We start from the raw sequence: 22,027 nt of genomic DNA, 5'->3' as shown, positions 1-22,027 counted from the left end.
AAAATTTTGAATCCCACCACTGAATTGCAACCCTTGCAGCATTCCCACATCCATGTGATCAAAATTCAGGCAGTTGCCAACCAGCATGTATTTAGAATGGTTGCAGCATCCATGGGTGATATAATCATCATTTGCAACCTTCCCAGCCAGCTTCCAATAAGCAAAGTCAATGAAGGAGGCCAGATTCACTTAACAACCATGTGATTCACTTAACAAAGATGGCAAAAAAGTGCAACTCACTTAACAACTGCCTGGCTTAGCTGCAGCAATTTTCATCCCAATTGTGTTCATAGATCCGGGACTGCCTGTACCAATTCAGAAGACATCACAAATTCTACATTTCATGCCTGATCTGCCTCTCTCTTCACACACATGCAGACATCCCCACTAGCAGCCAGACAAATTATTATAAATCTGGGGCCTGACTATTGCAAAAAGGAACAATTGCGGTGAAAAACACAAAACATATTCAAGATTAGCAGAGAGATAAATGTACATTTTCATAAAAACACCCAAATCACTGGCATATTTATTCTCCTAATCCCATCTATATCTTTTTCTGCATAAATAAAGCTGGGTACCACAATTCCCTTCACAAAATTTTCAGAGCAATTCACAAAAGCATCATCAGTTTTATTCATATATCCTTGACACTCACTATAAACATCAAAATAAGAAACAAAGGCAATCACATTAGTTGGTGCTTTTTTTTCTGCACAAACATAATTCAGATATTGCTTAGAAGGAGTGTGTCATTTAAACGACCTATAATCCACACCACATACTATACACAGATGGCCTGTGTGTGCATCCAAATGCCTTTGTGCAAAATTAGAATTTTATTGCAAAGTGTGCACAGTTCCCAATCTAGATTTAGGTCACCTGTATCTAGTGCACATATCAAAGAAACTAAAAGAGACATTGTAAATGTGGAATAAATTCAGTCCATTTGAATTAATATGGACAGTGGGGTATTTCTATACATGGTAAACTGGAATCTCAGGCTTTTTTTTTCTGAAAATATCAACGTCAGAGGATAGACAGGCAGTCCTTAGCTTACATCCATTCATGCAGTGACCATCTGAATGAGGAGTTCTGGTTGTCATCCCTGCAGTCAAATCCCATCACCACCCCAGTTGTTAGAAAACCAGCTCAGATTTCCAACCATCGCAGCATCCCGTGGTCACGTGGTTACAGTTTCCAACATTCCCCGCTGGCTTCTCACAAGCAGTCAATGGACAAGCCAGTAGGAAGTCGGAAGTTGCAGTCGCATGAGGGCCTCGCTGAATGACTCATGCAGTCCTTGCTTCATGTTGTGTTACGGATTGTGTGTCATGGTCGTGTGAAATCTTGCTTTACGATTGCAGCCTTAGTGACAGTAATTTTGGTCCCAGTTCAATTGTAAAGTAAGGGCTACCTATAAAAGAAATTTAGAACTGACCATCTAAATAGGGTACGACATTAAGGTTGGACAGACAAGAGATTATACAACCCAGAGATATACGGAAGAGTGAGAAAGCAACTCAAAATAACCCACCTTGATATTCTTTGCTATAAAGAGGGTGGGAAGGGACAATTTCTATCAGGCTTTCAAGAATCTGCTATGGTCCCCTATAGCAAAGAATAACAGAATAACAACGTTGGAAGGAACCTTGGAGTTCTTCTATCTAGTCCAACCCCCTACTCAAATAGGAGACCCTATGCTTTTTCAGACAAATGGCTGTCCATAAAATCCTCCAGTGATGGAGTACCCACAACTTGTGAAGGCTGTTCTCTTGCTTTGGAAAATAAGTTGACCCCCTCTTCTTTGTGGCAGCCCCTCAAATATCGCAATATTCCTAAAAACCCCTGCTATGTCTGCCTTTTGACCAGATCTACCTTGAAAAACTGATAGAAGATCAGGATCTGTTTTACTTTGTCTTATTTCACTTGCCATGGGCACATACCGGTTGCATTTTTACAACTACATTGCTCCTGTGAGTGCTGGGATCCTCTCCCACAACGACCAACCTTGGAGTAAACCGTTGCAAAGTATGGATTAGGAGAACAAATCTGAATTATTAACTTTGTCTGTTAGGGAATTGTTTTTCCAGTAGGAACAGGCTGTAAACATTGCAAATAATGTGACTCAATCTGTTAATTACAAGCATAGCAACTAAGAACATAAATATTCAAAAAGGCTGGAATAAAATGTTAGGTTTTAATCTAACCCTCCCTAAACTATACAAGGGAGGGCGAAAGCAGATTCAACCTCAATGGCAGGGTCTCACCATAGAAAAGGCAAAATTATGTGCTGTATGTTAAATGGCGCAGGGAAATCGGAAAGAGATGGCCGGCTCAAAAAATCAAGATGGCAGCCCAAGCATGTGATCAAAGGCCTCTCCCTTTTTTAAAAAAAATTCAAACCTTCGCGTTTCTTCTCATTCTTTAAGGGTTTGCCATGCATTTATACACTCCAAACCTCTCTTGCAAGAAGTAGGGGTTGACCCTCTATTCTGTGTATTTGTGTTTGTGTGTATGTGTGTGCAAAGATTTGTGACCCAGAGTAACATAGCTTTAAGTCAATATGCCTGGGAAGCTATTAGAGAACAGCCGAGAAATAGGAAGAAAAAAGAAATAAAGGGGGAAACTGGGTGAGTGAGTGGGTTGGATTGCTGCAGGGAAGAATGTGGACAACTGCTAGTTGGGAGGAGGAACCCTTACACATTGTTTTCTCCTTTTCAAACGGGGAAGTTAAAAAAAGGCCAAGCGAGATTTGCTTATGCATGGCCAGTTCACAGTGTTGCAAAAGGCTTCAGTCAAAAGACTCGGCGTAGTAATCTTAGCAAAATAATAATATCAGCGTTATGCAAATCCAGGCCGCATTCTTAGGCCTGTGTAAGAAAGGTGTTTTTTATTCAGTATGAACCCATATCTAAGGGCAACGGCTGCCACATCCTTGAAATCCTTGGCTTCTCTCCGGGTCTTCTACTCAGCGTGGGACATGACCAGGCCAGTGGTGGAATTAATTTTTTTTTTTACTACTGGTTCTGTGGGCGTGGCATGGCTTGGTGGGCATGGCTTGGTGGGTGTGGCTTGGTGGGTGTGGCAGGGGAAGGATCCTGCAAAATCCCCCTTCCCTCCCCTCCTCACTAACCTGCTTTCCAGCTCCCTTCTCCTGTGCAGGGCAACCAAAGAAGATCCAGCCGATCAGCCGGGACTTGATGGGAGGCAGAGAAGAGATGGAGTAGGCAGGGCCAGTCAGAGGTGGCATTTGCCGGTTGTCCAGAACTACTCAAAATTTCCGCTACCGGTTCTCTAGAACCGGTCAGAACCGGCTGAATACCATCTCTGGGCCAAGCCAAAGTTCTTTTTAAACAGGGTGCAGCAGACACCGAGCGTCCGTTGGAGCTAGCAGCACCCCAACCACGATTGCCCACAGCTACTCTGCTTCTCCAACGCCGTTATCTAACCAACTTCAAAGCACCTGGCCTTGCCCTCCCCTCAGCTGTCCTCGAAGGCTGATACAGGAAAACGTCCTCCCCAGACTCTGTCCCTGTGACTCTGGACACGCAAAACAACCGAGTGTGTGTGTCCTCCAGGGCCTGGACCGAGAGACCTTCACACTGGCCTTCTTTCACCAACGTTGCATCAATACCCAGAGAGCCCAGGGCAATTCTGTATCTCCCAGGCGCTTGCAGGCACTAATCGTGCTATGACACACAACGTTACTAGGTTCTCCATCAGAGGATGACCTGTGCCTTAGACCAGTCTCAAGGAGCATTTGATTTGTTCATTAAGAGTGTGAAATTTGTTATAGATTTAGCAATATATTGACTTGTTTATATTTATCTAATGTTTTGCTCTTCCCTACAGATTTTTAGGCTTGTTTTTATATGCATTTTTAGCTCTTTAAATATATCTTCATGTTTTTTTAAATTTTTGAATAATATTGTCTTAATATTTTTAGCTTTTTAATAATTATTCTTTCTATTTCTGTTTTTTTAAATTTTGTTTTAATATTTTAAATTGGTTAAAAGTATTGTTTGTATCCCAGTTTCCTTATGCTGGTCTAGGAGAGTAATAAAGATTTGGTTGGTTCTAAGTCCAGTACAAGACCTATTTTCCCCACAACCACCCTCTTAGAAGGCAGGGTGGGCTACAAGTAAATCATTGTCCCAACAACCCTCAGGAGTTTCCGTGGCTGAGGGGCATTTGGATCTCTTTGCTGCTTCATCTCCATAGCTCCCTGGCTCTCTGCCCCAAACACAGAGTTGTGGGTTTGATCCAGAAATACAACCGGACACTCTGAAGCCAAATCAAATCAAATAAATGTTTCTTCTGCTCGATTTTCAATACGTCTTTTAGTCAGTGGTGGGATTCAAAAAGTTTTTACTACCGGTTCTATGGGAGTGGCTTGGTGGGCGTGGCTTGGCTTGGCTTGGTGGGCGTGGCAGGGGAAGGATACCGCCAAATCCCCATTCCCTCCCCACCCCACTAACCTGCTTTCCAGCTCCGTTCTCCAGAACCGGTCAGAACTGGCTGAATATCACCTCTGCCTTTAGCGTAATGAGAATCTTGCACAACGACTTTTAAGTTTGCACGTTCACTAATCATCATTAGTGTTATCTGAACTCAAGCAAATTGTTGCTAATTTTATACATGTGATGGGCCATCTGCTAAAATAAAGCCAGGTCATGACACACACTTCAAATAAATCAGGAAGCCTGTAATTGTGGAGTCTGTCTGGCAAGAACAAAGAACGCTTATGCACAGGAGATAAGCATGTGTAAATCTTGTAACAATCCTGGCTAATTGGAAAGCTGATAAAAGTAACACGAGTTAGCCAACTTGAAGGCCTCAGCTAAGAGTTAGGCCTGCAGCAAATCAAATGTGTATTAGATAATTCCTAGGGCATTCATTAGCCAAGACTCGGGAATAGGGACAGCTAGAAACCAATAGAACAAATTGTAGAATTATTACTAAAATGTTTATTAGATGATATTTCTTATTATCTCACTTTGTCCCACCTTCTCCTTTAGTGAAAATGTATAAAATTTACTCAATCCTTTGTTCTTGGCTCTTGGCATTTTGACCAGGAGCCCTTTTCCTTGGAGTACTCCAATAAAATGCAATCGGAAAATCTATACCTCCTGACTGGCATCTATCATTGCCTTTGGCACCAGGCTCAGAACTGAATTGGGGACAACACAGGACTTCTGGAAAGACTCTAACTCCCAATCATAGTTTATGAAACAGGGTTATTTCAACTAACCCTTTTGACCCTGCATTAGACCTGGATGTTGCACTGACCTTCTAAACTGGGACTGATCTGAAAGAGAAGCAGAAGTCATTGGAAGAAAGGAAAGTGTGGCTAATCCAAACCCCAATATCCACACGTCCCAAAACAAATTTTGAAGCACTAAATATATTAGAATCCTCACATTCAAACAATCAAAATTGGGGCACTTGGCAACCGACCCATCCCAAGGAATCATGGGATCCCCTTTTGCAATCTTCTGACAAGCAAAGTCAATGGGGAAGCCAGATTCACTTAACAACTGTGGCAAGAAAGGCCGTAAAATGGAGCAAAAGTCTCTTAACAAACGTCTCACTTAGCCATAGAAATTTTGGGCTCAGTTGTTGTCCTAAATTGAGAATTACCTGTAGTATTTTACTGAGCAAAAACGGGGATTGGGAGACCCAGAAAAAAAGCAGTATTAAGGTGGTTTCCACGGCATTTGCCCACCTCATCCCCAAAAGCTTTTTCCAAGCTTATTTTCATTTTCTCTCCGAGTTCAGCAAAGATCTGGGCGTCCATTTGTTCTACCCAAAGACATTGCAGGAGTCTTGCCAACAAGATGATGCTTGGAGGCCTTTGAAAATTCTTGGCTTTGGGAACCAAGATTTTTCTCCACGCTGTTAATTTACTTTGGCTGAAATCCTAGTTTATCGCTTGCCCTTGTGGGAATTGCCGCCAGGAAACCAGCGGACACACAACAGGGGACCGAGAATGTGCGTGGAGGGAGGGTGGGGAGATGCATTGTCTTCTTGTGTTGCGCTGAATATTTCTGTGTGACATTCATGAGAAAGTTGCGATGCAAAGGTGCAATTGGAATTCTAACTAGATCGCGAGGAATGAGCATTCCAGAGTTTTGCTACAGATGGCTTTGTGTGATATATTGTAGTCACCATCAATTGTGAACATTCGTTGCACTCAGAACCCAAAGTAAATTCTTAGAAGTTCAGGGATGAGAAGTTTTTCCTTTCCCCTTGGCAGCTTCCCACTTTAGGCCTGATTTTGTTTTTTTATTCACCAAAATCACATGCCTATATCGCCAGTCCCCGATTAAGACAAACAGAAAAACACAGGCCAAGTTCACAAGCGATCATGGTTTGATTAACCACAAAGTATCAAATAAAATACTGCTGGATGTTATCTTACCACATTCTCAGCCCTACAGTCAGGGTGGGCATTGGCAAGGGTTGGGGAGGTCTCAGTTAGGCTGCTACAGGGGACATCACCAGAATAATTGGGGTGTCCTAGGCAGGTTTTTCAGCCCACTTTTCAGGGTTTGAGGGGAACGTTTCAGAGTGAAATCACCCAAATTCTTCCCCAAAGACATAACATTACAGTGCTAAAATTCAGTAGCAAATGAGTTTGGGATTTGTTTATTTGGTTTAGAGAGAAGGGGAATATCCATCTATTTGTTTGTCTGTCTGTCTATCTATATCTACCTATCTACTTATCCATTTATCATATGTCTAAAGCTACCTATCTCTGTCTCCATCCATCCATCTATCTATTAAGCCATCTATTATCTATCATCATCTATCAATCATGTATTGTTCTGTCTATCATCTATCTATCATTTATCTGTTTATTCAACAGCTAATCAGGTTACCTTAGTATCACACCAAAAAACCATCATCAATAGAGACCTCAGCCATCCTAACTGAAGGCCCAGGAGAAAAGTCAGCTTTTTAATAATCTCTAGGAATTTGTTAAGCTGGCAGTAATTCAGATTTTTGTGGAGGGGAGGGGTAGGAAAGAATATCATTCCAGAGAACAGGCGATGTGCTATATCCTTTGCGCGAACTTCAGTGGTGCAATCTTGGGATGTTGGCTAGGGAATTCTGGGAGTTGAGGTCAACCCAACTTCAAGTTGCCAAGGTTGGAGAATGTTGCTTAGGAGTGGGGAGGCTGTCACCCAGTGTCTTCCACAGCCCTTCACACAGATAACTCCTTGGTGGGACTTATCTCCAGCAGAGATTAGCAATATGGCGTCCCATTGCTAGACAATTTAATAATGGGAGAAGCCTTGTGTTTGTGGAAGAGACCTTGAAGAGTCTCCTGCATTCTAACAATGGACCACATCCCCTTATTATAAGCATCCCTTATTATTTCTTTGTATACTCACAAGACTGCTGCAGGGGATTGTTTAATGACACTTGAGCCCCTAAAATGCTTGTTTAATTTTCTAGAAGGAACCAGAAGCTCCCACGACCACAGAGAAGCAATCCTCAATACAGGTGGTCCTCAACATACAACCTCAATTGAGCCCAAAATTGATGTTGCTAAGTGAGAAATTGGTTAAGTGAGTTGTCAACCCTGAAGCTGACCTGACGGAAGCCATCTTGACAGCTTCAGGGTTGTCACACTGGAGCTGAGGGACAGGGAGGGTCACTTCAGACAAAGGGGATTCTGTAGCCAAAAGAAAATACTTTCTCTTGGGAACCAAGGACATTCTCACACCTGGTCAGAGGAAGGTGGAGTGATGTCACCAGGCAACCAGAGAGCACCATGATTGGACCATGTGACTGATTGTTTTGAGAAAGAGAAAAAAAACTTTCACTTTTAATTAGGAGAAAACGGTGGGAGTCTTCAGAGTCGGTTTTCACCAGATCCGTGCCAATAGGATTATTTCCAATAAAGCTATTCTTTGAGGAATTCACCTGCTAGGGGATTATTACTTGGAACCCTGACATGAGTTTTGCCACATTTTACGACTTTTCGTGCCACGCACCACTAAGCAAACTGTTGTAAGTTGAGGATTACCAAGTATATCTTTTTTTAAAAAAATGGATGACTTCACGGAGCTATGAGGTTCTCTTTGATCTTTCCCACCTGGCCTTTCAAAAATACTTTTACCCAAACCGGTGGAATTCTACCGGTTTGGACCGGTTCTATAGAACAGGTTGTTAGGATTCTGTGCAGTTCAGAGAACCGGCAAATCATGTCATGGGCTGGCCCCGGCCCTCTCTGCGCACCCCTCCCTGTCAGTCCTTATCATGCATGCCCGGCATCGCTGACTGCGTTCTTTCCTGCCGAATCATTCCTTAAGGCAGGAGTCCCCAACCTTGGTGACTTTAAGCCTGGTGGACTTCAACTCCCAGAATTCCCCAGCCAGCAAAGCCTGGCTGGGGAATTCTGGGAGTTGAAGTCCACCAGGCTTAAAGTCACCAAGGTTGGAGACTCCTGCCTTAAGGTATTTCTCTTGTTTTTCCCCTCCCACCAATCAACTGTTTCTATGATCAGCTGTGCCAGAATTTCCCTCGCTGTCCTACTGCTTCACCCAGGAGGTTTTCCTGAGGCCCAGAAGGCCCCCAAAATGGGGGGGGGACTGCAAAAAAGCCACACCCACCTAGTCACATGGCCATGGCCATCTAGCCATGCCCACCTAGCCACGCCCACAGAACCAATTGTTAAAAAATTTGAATCCCACCCCTGCTTTTACCCCGCCCCCCCTCTCAAAAGGCTATCCAAAACCTGTATGGTAAAGCTACCCCGTCCAACTGAAAACAGAAACAGGGTGCGTTACAAAAATGCACACACGAACATTTGTTCTGCTCTGGTTTTGACCCCCTCAAGGAAAAGTTATGGGCATGAAACATAAGTTAGCTAAAGTTCAAATTCATTTAAATCCCCTCTCCCCTTTCTTACAAGCCGGAACGCATAATCCCCCAAATTGTGTTTCAGCCAGGCCCTTGAAATTAGAAAGCACCATTCCTGAACACACATCTGCGCACAGAAGATGACTCTTCTGGGCATGTCTTTAAAAAAAAAAGATGCCAAAATGTTTCACTCCTTGTTTGTTCAACAGTGACAAGTCAGAGAGCAAGGTCACACCTTTTTCCCCAGACGCGAAGAACACGACAACCAGCTAAGTATTAATTACTACCCAACTGGTACAGATGGGGGGGGGGGGGAAACAAACCTCCATTTCCTGATTTTAATATGCACAGCTGTATTGCCACTCCAGCAGAGAAAAGGGATCCCAACCCATCAGCTCCCCAGCCTTAGCCAAGCTAGCGCCTTCCAGATGGACTGGCCTTGCTTCCACCCATACAATTACCAGACAACCCATCTGGAGGGCGTAAGGTTAAGGTAGAGCGTCCATCCATCACCACATCTCGTTTCGATCACCGCTGGCAGAGCTCTGCGGTGTGTGTAATTGTGGTGGCATAACAATGCCTACGGAAGAGAACAATGCCTATTTTGGTTTATCCAAAATAGAAGAGAATATTATTGTAACGACATTCAGAATGGTGAGGGGGTGGACACCCAACCTATTGGTGTAGTCATGTTTTATTATGGTCTGGCATCCAGTGATTCAACCTTGCAGCCAACCGCGGTTGGAAAATCCTCACTGTGGTCTGTGGAACATGAGACTTAATTCTTTGTATCTAAGCCTCAATATTTACTTCCTCGTAACAAAATTAGAAAATGTCAGTAGAAGCTGCAATTATGGGGGTACTTACGGAATAAAACAATCATCAATGAGGGAGGTATGAATCATTGCAGAATCATGGCTTGCTTGAAATCAGCAAGGCAAAAAAAAAACACAGCCAAAGTGAAGCAAGCAGATTTAGTTTTCCTATTTTGCAACTAGGGATCCGGGTCTTCCGAGTAAAAAAAATATCTAACCATCACATACTTTAACCATTAATGCATCCTGATTTGCAACTAAAAATCTGTACTTCACTGGGGGGTGGTATTTGAATATGTAAAATATAGTATACAGGAAGTCCTCGACTTACAACAGTTCATTTAGTGACCGTTCAAAGTTACAATGGCACTGAAAAAAGTGACTTATGACCATTTTCACACTTATGACCGCTGCCTTATCCACACAGTCACACGATCAAAAATAAGATACTTGGGAACTGACTCATATTTATGACCACTGCAGTTTCATGGGGTCATGTGATAACTTTTTGCAACCTTCTGATGAGCAAAAACAATGGATTCACTTAACAATCATGTTACTAATCTAACAACTGCAGTGATTCACTTAACAACTGTGGCAAGTAAGGTCATCAAATGGGGCAAAATTCACTTAACAAATGTTTCACTTAGCAACAAAAATGTTGGGCTCATTTGTGGTTGTAAGTCGAGGACTACCAGTATGTGTTTTCATAAGCACATTACAAGTAGTCCTCAACTTATGGCCAGGTGCTTAGAAACCATTCAAAGTTGCACTCTTCACGTTCACAGGACTGCGTTTTGGATTCTTTCCCCCAATCCTTGTGAGATGAAGCCATCTCTTGCCAGAAGCCCTTCCTGTAGATCAGAGGTCTCCAACCTTGGCTAGTTGAAGACTTGTGGACTTCAACTCCCAGAATTCCTAGCTGGCTGAGGAATTCTGGGAGTTGAAGTCCACAAGTCTTCAAGTGGCCATGGTTGAAGATCCCTGCTGAAGATAATGTGAACCATGGTCCAGGAACCCAAAGTTCTCTCAAGACCTCGATCCCTTGGGCCACCAGTTTACTTTTAAAATCCTCCATTTACTCATTGGCTGTTGACCTTCCATTGGAACTGCAGATGAAAACACAACCTGCGCTCCTATACATACATACATATATATTGACTGTTTGTTGTATCAATAAAGGAGAGTATTTGTAGTTCAGGATTGAAATGAGAGTTCCTTGGTGGTCTCTGAGCTTGGTTGTTTTCTTGCAGACATTTCATTACCGAAACTGAGTAACCTTATCAGAACTAGCACTGATGATGTTAGCTAACAAGAAAAAACCAAGCTCAGAGAGCACCAGGGACTCCTTTTTGTGATACCATTTCTCCTAACATGAAAGAGGAGAAAGGCATAATAATCAGTGGGCTTGATTATTTCAATAAGCCTCTTTGTCACATCGTCGTACCTTGGAGACAACTTAAAAAAAATACAAAAGTTATAAAGTTGTAAAAGTTATATACAGTTATTGTTGTGGTTCACTGGCAGCCTGTGCAGACAGTAACACAATTGAACAATGGGGAAGAAAGGAGACCAGTCTGGGAGTCTGGGGAGGTTTTGGACGAGGGTCCTGCATCCAATGCAGAGATGGGGCCAGGACCATCTGTGAGTGGGGTACTGATTCTGGAGCCTTTGCAGTCTGGTAGCAGTGAGGCAGAGACCCAGGGGAGCCTGTTCCCAGTGTGCCTGTGCGCAGAGATGCTAGAAGGCGAGAGTAACTGAAACAAAAGGGGCGGCTCGGGAGTAAGGCTAGGAGGTGATTGCCCCTCCCATAAAGTATAAAGGACAGGCAAAGATGATGAAAACCTTTGCAGGAAGCAAAGTTGTCCGTTCGGTTCAGATTCATTCTTGAAGCTCTGTGTATTTTGGTTGGGTTTTTTTTCTAGTTCATTTGCCTCTTCTGTTATTGGCAGCACTTCACAGCAAAGAAAGGTGGGTGCTTATCTTGAGGGACTGTTTGAGATTCATTTCCAGCAGGGAATGAAAATAATTCCTAGCGTTGCAATAAAACAAGACTTGTTTTTAAAATAAGCGTGTGCGTAATAATGGTCTAGGAAGCCTTGGTCAGAACAGTTATGTTCATGCTTAACTAGCAATTTACTTCATATATATCTAGAAATATGATGTTGGCAAGCCATATATTTTGGACCCTTCCTCCATTTAAAATACGAATCAAAAAGAAGAATATTTTGCAACTCAGGAATAAGGCAGCATTCATGCGATGCCAAATAAAACAAGACGCATAAAAGGCTTAACGGAATGCACAAATCCACCGAATGCCAAGTGGGCTCAATGGTGCCAGAAGTTGCCTCTCCCAGCTCAGGCAACATAATTGCGGCACTGCCGACCTCTTCTCGTTTAAAATGTCCATTCTGCCTTTTCATTATTAAGAAGCATCTTCACGCAGGATTCACAAAGACAACGCCTGGGGTTTTTTTCAGCCAGGCGGCATCTGGGCCTGCCCCAGAAAAGCCTTCAGCTATTTCATGTTTAACTTGTTTTCTCTAACAAGAAAAAGATGGAAGAAACAGAGGAAAACCAGAGAAGGGCACAAGGGTGACCTCCAGACCCATGCACAAGTGACGGGAGGCGAGGAACGGGCGCTCTCAAAACCTAATAGAGAAGGACCTACTGAAAGAGCAATTCCGAAACACCAGCTCCTTTGCTGAGGGGATCGTAACTATATAATAATAATAATCAGAAGAAGAATTCAAACAGGCAAGCACCTACCACGTAACCCCCTAGGCTTAACAACTGTCGGAAAGAAAGACAGCAAAAATAATTGGATAGTAGACACGGCAGTATCTGGAGTCACCAAACAGAAAAGAAAGAACTGAAGAAAATACCAAAATACAAATTATTTTGCTTTTGCTAACAAGACGCCTGCAAATAGAAGTAGAACAACAGCAAAGAGAGCAAAAATAGAACAGGTGAGTCCTTGACTTACAACCACAATTGAGCCCAAAATTTATGTTGTTAAGTGAGACGTTTGTTAGGTGAGTTTTGCCCCATTTTCTGACTTTTTGTGCCATAGTTGTTGTGGGTCAGTGAACTTGATCAATTAGTAACCTGGTTGTTAAGTGAATCAGGCTTCCCCATTGACTTTGCTTGTCAGAAGGTTGCAAAAGGGGATCACGTGACCCCGGGACTCTGCAACAATTGTGAATGTGAACCAGTTGCCAAGCATCTGAATTTTGATGACATAATAACAGGGATCCTGCAAACATCGTAATTATAAAGAACGGTCATAAGTCACATTTTTCAGTGCTGTTGTAACTTTGAATGGTCACTAAGTGAACTGTTTGAAGTTGAGAATTGCCTGTACCAATAATAATTTGTGCTTTGGGTCCAGTCCCCAAATATGTGGAACATAACTGGAACACCATCGGTATTGACAAAACCACCATCAGTCAATTGCAAAAGGCAGCTCTGGAACAGCTTATAACCTGTGATGGTGCGTCAAACACCACCTGCCAATCTTTGAGTCCCTGGGAAGGACTCCATAGGTAGATCAAGATGCCAAATCCAGTCTAAACCTCTGGCTGACTGTGAAATGAACCCCCACCCCCAACAAAAATAATCATCTTCAACCTCTCTTCAATTCAGGTGCCACCCAACCTCAGACAGATTCTGGGCAGATCACTGTGTGTTCTAACCCAAGCCTCGTTCAAATCAAATAAACACCAAAGTATATATAAAAGCAAACCTTTTTAATGTGTCTCTGTGAATTCTGTTCATTCACAGCAAAGAGTCATTAAAACTAATTGTCTCAGATAAGAGCAAGCCCTTTCAAGGTTACAAAAGGCTGCCAAGAATACAAGATTAACTGCAGAGAAATATTCCAAACCAAAAATCTCCAAACCTGAACCAGAAGAGACAGGACTTCTAAGAGAACTTGGACTTCTCCTGCCAAGAAGCCTTGGAGTTTGGAGCCTTGGAACTTGGAGTTTGCTTCCTGCCAAGAAGCCAATCCCGAAGGCTGGCTTTTATCCCTTATGGGAGGAACCATCACCTTCCAGCCCTACTCCCGACTCACCCATGCTGCTGCAGCTGCTCTTTCCTTCGAGCAGCCCTGCATGCATGCGCACTGACCACAGGCACCCTGGGATCCTCTGCATCACTGCTGCAGCACCCCACTCTATGATAGTCCTGCCCCCATCCCTGCATCATACGCAGGCCTCTCATCTGAGTCCTCACTCTCCGAGACCTCAGCCGTCCGCACCTGCTGCCGGCGAACCACAACACTATGGAACAGGTAAAATAAAATGCAAATTAGGTAAGAAAAAAGAAATTGGGTCTGTCTGTCTACTCTGGGGAAAAGGAAGCAGGATGAGAAGACCCCATGGGCTAATCCAGCAGGTCCCTCCTTTGGAGGACACCCTTCAAAAGAAGGTGTGCTAAGTTCTGTTCACGCAAAAAAGGGGATTATGTGTTTTCTTTGGGAGCAACGTTCTATAGAACCTTAGAATCCCAGTTGAGAAGAGACCTTGCATTTCTTCTAATCCAATCTTCTGCTCAGGGCAGGAATCTTCTACCGATCATCCCAGACCAACGGCGGTCTATCCGTTAGTTGAAAAAAAAATCTAGTGATGAAGCCTCCTTGACTGTAGGACAGAGGTCTCCAAACTTGGCCACTTTAGGACTTTAAGCCAGCTGGAGAATTCTGGGAGTTGAAGTCCATCAGTCTTAAAGTGGCCAAGTTTGGGGACACCTGCTCTAAGAGATAGCTGCTCCCCGACCTAAGAGATCTCCCAACCTGGAAATTCTCCTTCTCTATTCTGTAAAGCTTCCATGAAAGAGCCGTGGTGGCGCAGTGGCTAGAATCCGGTATTGCAGGCTGACTCTGCCCATTGCCAGCAGTTCAACTCTTACCGGCTCAAGGTTGACTCAGCCTTCCATCCTTCTGAGGTGAGTAAAATGAGGACCCAGATAGTTGGGGGCAAGAGGTTGACTCTGTAAACCGCTTGGAGAGGGCTGTAAAGCAGTATATAAGTTTAAGTGCTACACCACTTACAGTTACACCACTGGTTCTCATCCTATCCTTGAGCACTACACGGAATAAATCCACACCCTCTTCTCTGGGGCAACCATCACAGTATTGGGAGACGGCTATCTTGTCTCCTGCTATCTTGTCTCCATGTTACGTGGACTTACCGCTGGACTCAATCAAATTCAGCTTAATTGCCAAACTATCTCACGGCTTAGCAATGGGCATACATTCTTAAAATCCGCTTCTCGAGACTTGCACCAGGCAGTTTTACATTTTACATGCATCGGTAGCTCCAAATGGGAAAGGAGGAGGGTGGGGAGGATTAACCCAGACTTTGCTATCAAGTCATTCTTACCCCCTTTTCCAAATACATTAATAAATGCCAACCTCATTATCATCCAGATAGGCAAACTGCTTTCTTTCCCTCCCATTTCAAAAGGGAAAGGGCTGGGGCTGATCTATCGTGTTCCAGTCAGCTGGTTAAAGCACAGGTCGTCCTCATGGTACAACTGTTCATTTAATGAATGTTCAAAGTTACAACGGCACCATTTCAAGCAACCCCATGGCCACACGGTCAAAATCCAGACGGTTGGCAACTGGTTCGTATTTATGATGGTTACAGTGTTACAGGATCGTGTGATCCTATTAACTTAACAACGGCAGTGATTCGCTTAAGAAATGGGACAAGTAGGGCCATAAAACGAAGCAAAACTTGTTTAACCAATGCCTCACTTAGCAACAGAAATTTTGGGCTCAACTGTGGTCATAAGTCGAGGAGCACCAATATTTGGGGGCAGGACAGGCACCCCCCAGGATTATCAGGTGTGATCGGTTTCATATGTGTGCTTATTTTTCTGAAAGATTGCCGAACTAATATTCCCAGGAATTCTTGCTTCAGCAAAAGACACGGGCTCTCCATCCGTATAGGACAGGGGTCTCCAACCTTGGCAACTTTAAGACCTGTGGATTTCAACCAGCTTTGCTGGCTGAGGAATTCTGGGAGTTGAAGTCCACAGGTCTTAACGTTTCCAAGGTTGGAGATCCCTGGGAAATCCAGGTAAGTTCTAGAGAAGAACTCTGGTGCAGCTCCGGTGGCCTAGAGGTGGAACTCCCTCCTCACAATCAGGAGGCTGTGAGTTTGAGCCTAGGTAGAGGCTAATATTTGGAATAGATTCTCCTGATTGAGCAGGGAGTTGGACTAGATGACCTCCAGGGTCCCTTCCAACTCTGTTATTCTATGATTTCTACAAGATTCCCCTAGAGATGGAGAATCGGGGAGGAATGACGTCCAATTACGGGGGTAACCTTTTTTTTAATGGCTTTGGTAGTACTACTGCAACAAAAAAGAAAGACACATAAAAATGCAAAGATGGAGAAGAAAAAAGAGAGCAATAAATTATATATCACAAATCTGAATATATTACAACAGTAATTAGAGATACATAAAAGTTAAAGCCGTTCAGTTTTTACCCAACGAATTGAAGAATGATCACAGACCATTATTGTCTGCTCTTTCCTGAGTTGTCAACGAAGAACCAGTTGAAAGACTAACTTTACAGTTCATATTTTTACAAAGCCAAACTTTGCTTTCCTGAATCTTGGAAAGGGTCTTCATTCTGAAGAACATTGGGTCCACTGTCTCTGGATTTGCAAGGACACATTTGGAGAGCAACTGTCCCAGTCAAGGAGCAAATTTGCCTGGATTCGTTATGTAAACACAAGAGGACAAGGTATGACACACACACACACACACACCCAAGGCCTTTGTGGGAGCTATTTAGGCTTTCACAGACAAACCTAGGATGGCTGGGGGAGATCCCTGTGAAACAGGCCTTAGTAAGACCACACTTGCATCCTTTTCTGATCACCACAATATAAAAAAGATGCTGAGACTCTAGAAAGAGTGCAGAGAAGAGCAACGAAGATGATTAGGGGACTGGAGGCTAAAACATAGAAAGAAGGGTTGCAGGGATTGGGTTTGTCTAGTCCAACAGAAAGAAGGACCACGAGGGGAGACATGATAGCAGTGTTCCTTTGAGGGGCTCCTACAAAGATGAGGGGGAAACTGACCAAAGAGAGAAACAACTTGGAAATAAGGAGAATTTTTCTGACAGTGAGAACAATCAACCAATGGAACAGAAGTTGCCTTCAGAAGTTGTAGGTGCTCCTTCCCTGGAGGCTTTCAAAAAGAGACTGAAACAATCATTTATCTGAAATAAAATATCCTGCTCAAGCAGAGGGTTGGAAGACTTCCAAGACTCCTTCCAACTCCATTATTCTATGTTCTAGGCATCAAACAGTGAAGTAGCTGGGTGAACTTTACATATGTGAGTCTAGTTGTTTGCACCTGTATTTTTTTGGCAACAATCCTGATGCAAAAGGTCCAAAGTTCTTCATAGATATATTCCAATTTTGTAAAAAATAAAATAAAAAAAACCTGTAGCATAATAACACATTCAGTTTGAATCTTCATTGTTAGGACCTGATTAGGCAGATTAAGAATATTCAACCAACGGGATACAATACTGCCAAAGGGCAGGAACAATTTGCATGCATTAACCCACATATTCACTGCATCTCCAACATAGGAAGTTAGTCAATCAACCTGTTCTGAATTTCCTTGAGAGTTCAGAATTTTCCAGTGAATGGTGTCTCATTTCAAATTCACAAGCTAAATATATTGACAGTTAAAAAAAAATCAGGATTACTGGTTTGTCCAATTATTGTAAATTTCTTGAAAATGATTTTGGTAAAATTGTTGAAAGAATAGAAATCATTGGGCTACCCTCTAAAGAAATTGGGCTTAGCCAACCTTCTTTATTGTCTGCCTTTTAAGCAAGTTTCTTTATTTCAACATATACTGAAGAAAATCAAGACGGGTTATTTTAAGTTTCTTTCTCATGCTTGCTTCAATGTCTGGGCTGTTCAATTTCTTTTCCGAGCTTCCTGAACAGTTCTTTCACTCCTGCTATCGTTCACATGCATCCCAAGAGCAGGTTTACTCCTGATTAGTACACAACGGGAAAACACCAGGAAATCCAGAGGTATAGGCCATTTCTTCTAGAAAGCCAAAAATAAAAAGCCAAGGCAAAGTCAAACCACTTCCACAATTACAAGGAAAATGACATGGATGCATTCATGGAAGGTATTTATTGTTTTTAAAAGGTGCCTAGTTAGGTGTCCTTGTTTTGTGCCCTTGGGATCTCTCTTTCTCTCTCTCTTTCTCTCTCCCTCTTTCCTTTTCACCCTGCCTCTCTCTTTCCCTTCCTTTTCTTCCTCTCTTGTTCCCTCTTCTTCTCCCTGCCTCTTTATCTCTCCCTCCCTCATTCCTTCCCTCTCTCCCCTCCGTCTCCCTGCTCTGTCTCTCTCCCTCCTTCCCTTCCTCCCTCTCTCCCTCTCTCTGTCTCCCTCCCTCTCCCTCCTTCTCTAGTTCCCTCCTTCTCTTTCCCTCTGTCTCCCTTTACCTCTTTATCTCTCCCTGCCTCTGTGTGTGTGTGTCTCTCTCTCATTTTAGATAATTATCCAAGGTAGATTATGCAGGCTAGATCAAGTTAGGTAAGGGAAGTTGAGAATGGAGTGCAATGTCTATTAGAAGAAAGAAAGATGTGGAGGAGCTGATGGATGGTGGAAAGTAGTGTTTGATCTGGAGACACTTGCACAGTTTACTGCCAATCAATCAGACAGATAAGGACCAACTTTCCAAAGAGCCCCATTTACTCACGCGTACAACCGTTCAGAAAGCGGTATGCAGCTTCCCTCCTCTGTAATTACCTTGGTGCTGTTTTAGGTGGTGAGTCAAAAGCAAAGCATGCAAGCAAAGAGTGCAATGACTACTCTTTTCTTAGCATGCTTAAGGAATTTTGCATGGATTTCCAGGATAAGCACACAGCTTATTAAAAAGAAAAAAACAGCAAGAAAAACTACAGGTGTAGGAATGCCTAGACATGGATGGAAGAATCAGGTGGCTGACCTGCTCCATACATGACCAGCCTTCAGGCTAGCTAGGGAAGGAAGACCGAAGCAGCGATAGGTAAAGAAGGAAACGCTGAGAGGGCAAGGCACCTGCTTGAAGATGGATAGAGGAATCCATCTGCCAAACAGAAACACAGCCCACGTTAGCTCTTAAACAGGGTCTCCAACCTTGGACACTTTAAGACTTGTGGACTTCAACTCCCAGAATTCCTCAGCTGGTTGAGGAATTCTGGGAGTTGAAGTCCACAAGTCTTAAAGTGGCCAAGGTTGAAGACCCCTGCTCTAAAAGACCTTATATCACAGCAATGCTCAACCTTGGCCACTTGAAGATGTGTGGACTTCAACTTTGCCTGGGGAATCTCCTGAGTGGGAGATTCTGGGAGTTGAAGTCTGCACAGAAGAACCATTGAAGAACAGTTGCAGGAACTGGGTATGTCTAGTCCAGTGAAAAGAAGGACTAGAAGAGACATGATAGCAGTCTTCCAAAACTTGAGGGGTTGCCCTGAAGAAGAGAGGGTCAACCTATTCTCCAAAGCACCTGAAGGCAGGACAAGAAACAATGGATGGAAACTCATCAAGGACAGAGACAGAAACAGAACTAGAACTAAGGAGAAATTTCCATGTCATCTCCAACTTTTCATTTCTGGGGCAGTTTTCATTCTGAGGAATCAGCTGCAGAAGATTCAGGCCCAACATGAAATGGAAACAGCAGTGTGTCAACTCAAAATATTTCTATACTGAAATATTTCTCTGGTCTTTTAGAGTTGCCAGCAGAAGGGGAGCGGGGGAGCAGTGCATTCCATAAATGTTTTCATACATAATTTCTAGGCGACCAAAGTTTCTGGCGCACAAAATTATAACTGGAGAGCAAGATTGAGGGCTATGGATGCATCCCATTGGAGAATATGAATTACGATACACCCAGGGGGTGGGGGTGGCGGGAAAAACCAGGGTCAAGGGGGACAATGAATGATGTGTCTCAGAGTCGGCTACACCCAGGTAGCGCAGGCATGTTTACTCCTAATAAATCTTCTTTAAGCTTTGAAAATTCAGCTAGAGATTCATGGTTTTAAATGGGGGTAACTATTGGAGCCCTGACACAGTGCTTATTCTGTGAGTGATCATTATAAGCAGTAAGATGGGCCCCCGGTCCTATTAGACCTCTCAGCAACATTCAATACCAATGATTCTGGCATCCTTCTGGAATACTCAAAGGGGTTGGGAACAGAAATACCACTTTGTGACGTTATCTCCTCTTAAGTGAATGGGTACTTCCCACTGGTAGTCCCAGGAGGAGACCTGATGGAGTCTTTGATTGCTTTTGAGTAGAGTCCTGCAAGGCTCAGTCCTTTCCCCTGTTATTTAGCACCTTCATAAAATTGCTGGCTGACATCATCCTTCAATTTAAGGTGAGGGGCCTTCAATAGACAGCACTCGGCTCTAAGTTTTCACTTTAAGTTAGAATGGGAATGCTGTGCAGCTCCTGAACCTCTTCCTGAAAGCTGGGAAGGGCTGGACCAGAGAAAAACAATTAGGACAAACAATTAGTAGCAAAAGCAGAGATGCTCTCACCTTTAACTTTATCCTTCAGCAGAAATATCTGTCCTGGTGCCGTACAGTAAGTAAGTAAATAAATCTGCCCTGGTGGGTGCTCTAGATGACATTCTGCTTCTTCTAAAAGCAGAGGCCTCCAAACTTGGCAACGTTAAGACTGGTAGACTTCAATTCCCAGAATTCCCCAACCGGCTCCTTATAACAATCATCGACAGAATGCGCACTGCTGTTTTCATTTCATGTCTGGGCCTGAATCTGGCTGGGGAATTCTGAGAATTGAAGTCCGCAAGTCTTAAAGTTGCCAAGTTTGGAGACCTCTGGTCTAAAGAAGCAGCTTTGTGACTTGTGGGTTGTGAAAGATTGTGGGAAGGCCAAGAAAAGAATGAAAGGAAGAAAGAAAGAGTGGACCTAAACCAGGGGGTCCTCAAATTTAGCAACTTTAAGACTTGTGGACTTCAACTCCCAGAGGTCCTCAGCCAGCTTTGAGTTGAAGTCCACAAGTCTTAAAGTTGCCAAGCTTGGAGACCTCCAACCTAAACCATCAAGAGGGAGCAGACAGATCAGCTTAACGCATAAACTGCAACTTAACACCTGGGGAAGAAGCTGGAGAAGGTAATGGAATGTGAGAATGACCCTGGAAGATTGGGGGGTGGGGAGAGAAATGCAGCCCAGGAATGATCAGATAAAAGATGAAAGAGCCCCCAGATGAATAACAGGCAAAGGAAAGAATTTAGGAGGGACCCACTCTAACTTATCAGTCCGTAAAAAGAGACAGTGGGTGATTTGTACTTTCAGGCGTGCAACGTTCTGTTAATGTAGCTTTACAAGAAAGTAGAATTAGTTCACCTTCCTAGGAATTCTGCCTGAGCTACAGGGATTTTTTTTTGACTTACAACAATTTAGCTATTGTTCGAAATTTCAAGGGTACTGAAAAAAGTAATTTATGATCACTTACAAACGTCACATCATCCCTATTGGTCATACGATAAAAATCATACGGCATGACAACCAGCATGTATTTACAATGGTTGCAGCATCCCAGGCTCATGTGATCTAAGGGTGACATGACCTTTCCAGACAGCTTCCAAAAAGCAGAGACAATGCGGGGGGAAAGCTGGATTCATTTAACAACTACATGATTCACTTAATAATTGCAGTGATTTGCTTAACAATTATGGCAAAAAGATTGTAAAATCAGGTGCAACTCACTTACAACCGCCTTGCTCAGCAATGGAAATTCTGGCCCCAACTCTGATTGTAACTGGAGAGCTACCTGCACTGGCAGAGAAGAAGTAATTCATATCATTCCACTAGGCTTTTCTTGAATGAACTCAACGTAAATGAGGAAGGGAACTGATTCAGGAGCCTGTATTTACCTCAAGATGTGCATTAAAGTGGCATTCACGAAGCCTAATACAATTTTTGCTTCCCAGGTTTTGGCAGGAGTCTTCTTGAACCCATGACTCCTTATTTATAGTAGCAAAAGTCTGGCCAGGCAACCTTTGCTCAGATTCAGATGACGCACCTGTTATGTTTGGCTCTGGACCAGGAAACCTTTTGTTTATTTATTTTTATTTATTAAAAAATCTATATGAACACTCAACCCACTCAGGGTGACTCTGGGCAGTTTATAGAAGTAAACCAAGCTGGACTAGTGCAATGTACTCATTTCGGGGCTGTCTTTGAAGACAACTTTGGAATCTGTAGCAAGTCTGTAGGCAAATGAACTCTACTCCTGCAGAATAACACATTGTAGTTGTTAAGAGTGTTTACCAATAGGCTT

The 22,027-nt window shown here is 43.2% G+C and overlaps 1 protein-coding gene and 1 long non-coding RNA gene across 2 annotated transcripts in view; one reads left to right on the top strand and one right to left on the bottom strand.

Annotated features, from left to right (window-relative positions):
• The window catches only part of LOC148124756 (uncharacterized), an 801,081-nt gene that overhangs the window by 481,810 nt on the left and 297,244 nt on the right, over positions 1 to 22,027 (top strand). The window lies entirely within an intron of this gene.
• NEXMIF (neurite extension and migration factor) overlaps positions 1 to 22,027 on the bottom strand; it is a 386,178-nt gene that overhangs the window by 277,913 nt on the left and 86,238 nt on the right. The gene's annotated exons all lie outside the window — the stretch shown is intronic.

This window comes from Pseudonaja textilis, chromosome 12 (genome assembly GCF_049901715.1).
Source record: "Pseudonaja textilis isolate UNSWEBS1 chromosome 12, rPseTex1.2, whole genome shotgun sequence".
Taxonomy (NCBI): Eukaryota; Metazoa; Chordata; class Lepidosauria; order Squamata; family Elapidae; genus Pseudonaja; species Pseudonaja textilis.
This window is presented reverse-complemented; position numbering and strand designations above follow the sequence as displayed.